This window comes from Zootoca vivipara, chromosome 1 (genome assembly GCF_963506605.1).
Source record: "Zootoca vivipara chromosome 1, rZooViv1.1, whole genome shotgun sequence".
NCBI classification, from domain to species: Eukaryota; Metazoa; Chordata; class Lepidosauria; order Squamata; family Lacertidae; genus Zootoca; species Zootoca vivipara.
In genome coordinates, this window is record NC_083276.1 from 78,844,808 (window position 1) to 78,848,052 (window position 3,245).

The following is a 3,245-nucleotide window of genomic DNA, read 5'->3' on the forward strand; positions in this document are numbered from 1 at the left end:
GGTTTCGAAGCGGGCCTTGGCGAAGCCCCCGGGGGCAGCACCGCCTCCCACTGCGCATAATTCGCCCCCCACTCGCCCCCACCCGCTGCGCTCCTTCGTTTTCGTTTTCTGCGAATCTGGGGGGGGCAGATTCAGCCCGGGGGCACGTCCTGCCCAATCAGAGCGCGAGAGCCACGCCCGCGCCCAGCCCCAGGCAGACTCCAGCGGCGCGCCCTGCGCTAGCCGTTGCCACTCGCTGGGGACCTCTCACCATGCAGACCGCTCCGCACCCTGTCGCCATCCACATGCAGCCCCACGACGGCAAAGAGTCGGGCGCGCCGCCGTACCCCTACGCCAGAGCGGTCGCGGGCCCGCAACCCCAGGACCACGTGCTGTGGTCCTTGTTCAGCTTCTAGTTCCTGAACGCCTGCTGCCTCGGCTTCGCCGCTCTCGTCTTCTCCATCAAGGTAAGGGAGCACACGAGAGCTGCTTGACCTTCCTCTCCACTCTGCTGTGCCAGTCTCCTTTATTTCTTCTACCTCCCTCTTTAGAGTCATTGCCGCTTTTGGCCACTCTCTTGGCCAGCTTTATACCTTAATCAGGTCCCACCGGACCCCCCCCCCCCCACCAGACGAGTAGCAATTCAACAGGTACAGCTTCTCTACAACAACCTGTTTTCTGAAACACATCACCTGTTGAATTTGGTAGCTTTGAGAACGCTGTCCAACCATCTCGCCCTCTGTGGTCCCCTTCTCCTTGTGCCCTCAATCTTTCCCAGCAACCGGGTCTTTTCCAGGGAGTCTTCTCATGACGTGGCCAAAGTATTGGAGCCTCAGCTTCAGGATCTGTCCTTCCAGTGAGCACTCAGGGCTGATTCAGGAAGTTGAAGTTCAGCAGATGCAGGTTCCCAACAGTTTGTTTTAAGGAACACTTTACCTGTTGAATTTCTTTCCGCCACACAGCTCTAGTATACATATGAGCCCTGAAAAGTGTCAACTCTTAACAAGCACTCTAGCACCCCCTTTCCTTTGAAGTTTCCCCATAAACCCCTGAAAGTACATTATGCAAACTTGTACACCATGCTTGTAACATGATACATCTGTAAAACATGTTCTTATTAAGTGATCCACAAATTAGTAGAAAAACCTTCGGAACTGTTCTTTGGTTTTCTGGAGTAGCCTACAGTGGAATCTCGGTTTACGACCACAATCCATTCAACGGAGGCGGTTGGAAACCGAGGTGTTCACAAACCAAAGGCATCTGGTTTCCGGGGGGATTGAGTGCTTCTCTGCACGTGCGTGCTGCGTAGATCGCTTCTGCGCATGCACCGCCGCAAGACACCGCGGAACCCGGATGTAAACACTTCCGGGTCTGTGGCATTCGCTCCCCGAAGCGTTCGCAAACGGAGGCAGACGTAAACCGAGGTGTGACTGTATTTGTACCACCATTCTCCAGCAAAAGTGCCTTAATATTTTTTTCCTCTTCTTGCCACTCTCAATTTGTGCATCAGTTTTTCTGTACAGGCAATACACCATACTTTCTTGTACAGTACTAAGCATTCACGTTTGTAGCTTTTAAGTTCAACATTGTACTGTATAAGTCTTTTCTTTCAGAATGACTGAAATGCTATTTTAAGACAAGCTTATAAAGTATTGCAATAGCTGTTTGTTCTCAAAATGTTTTCTGATAATGGATTGATGGAATAACAAATATTAAACAAGTCTACAGGATGGGGCAATCACAGTTCCTGTATTACAGGGGTAAGGAATATTTTTTTTGTGCTGAAGACCCCATTCCCTCCAGGGTGATATCAGCATGGGTGGCTATTGGCAGGACTGGATTTGGTGATGGTTAGGGCCAGTGACAATAAGGCTACTCGTCTTTTCTCTCTCTCTCCCAACCTGCTACCTACACTGGTCTCTCCAACACTGGTTTTCATGATGGGTGGGAAGGTAGAGAAACAACAGGTTTCTCTTCCACCCTACCCAGCAGAGAAATGAAACTGGCTGGTAGCTCTGGGTGAGAGTGGGGCCCAGGGACTGGGGCCAAGAAGATGGGGCAACCTAGATTGAAAGTTGCTCCTATCACTAGTCTACAGACAGACACGTGCAACTCTTACATCTTGCCCCAGTGCTGCAAGTCACTTCCGTTGCATGTGGACTACGATTCTATCCAATGCAGTCAGTGTGGAGGAATGTGTGTTTTGATAAGATTAGACAACCATGGAAAGTCTATTGGAGCTTTAGGCATTCAGCACGTACAAATATATATCCATTGTTAATTTTCATAATTAATACTGTTAAAAATTGTCTTCTCTTCCCTCCTCCCACTCCACTTTCAGTCTAGGGATCACAAAGTGCTTGGAGATCCTGAAATTGCGGCTACCTATGGCAGGACTGCCAAAAACCTGAACATCACTGCTCTGATACTGAGCATCATATTCTTCATCGCTTTCATCATCATCATCGTTCGCTTCCCGGCATGGCAGGAATGGGGAAGATGAAGAGGAATTGCCACTGAATGTTGGCTCAGTGGCAAAGTGTGTGCAGAATATTTTCCCTGGCATTATAGCGCTTCTTGTAAGCTTTTGCTGCCTTTTCTTCTCTGAGGCTACCCACCCTACTCTTTCATTTGCAAGGAAGGAGACATTCTACCTGACACCTGGTGCATCCTGCACTTCTGGAGATATGAAGGTCTCAGCACTGTTTGCCTATGAAGGTGGAAGAGAGGCTCTGATGTCATCTTCAACTTTGTCATCCGGTCTGAGACTTTTATTGAGAAAATAGTGTTTGTATGAGTGATGTTTTTCTTTGTCCAATATTTGAATTTGTGGCCTTGCCTCTTCCTGTTACTCATGGGATATAAGCAGTATTTTTTATGATCTGGTTTCTACTTCAACGGGTTTATCACTCAAGATGTAGTATGCTGGGAGTTTTTCTTTATTGAAACATGAATTATGGGATGAATTTTGAGCAAATAAAACTAAGTCCTTATTCTGTGTGAACTCCCCTTCTGTATAGTTCTCCAGTATTAATTCTTTACAAGCCTACATCCATATATTATCATGACTTTTAAATGAATAAATAAACAAATAGGGGGAAAATTTACTGGGGGATCATTAATTTAATGGAACCAAATGAAAGATCATGATTTTGTATGTATGTATGATAACTAAAAGTGTGTCAGATGTAAGAAATCACTCTTCGGTGTACTTTCAGCCTAGAATTAAACCACTGAAGCAAGCACACTTCTTCTTCTTTGGTGAT

The 3,245-nt window shown here is 47.0% G+C and overlaps 1 pseudogene; it reads left to right on the plus strand.

The window, feature by feature from the left end:
• The first annotated feature begins 236 nt into the window (after positions 1 to 236).
• Positions 237 to 2,972, plus strand: LOC118088827 (dispanin subfamily A member 2b-like; annotated as a pseudogene).
• Positions 2,973 to 3,245: the final 273 nt, after the last annotated feature.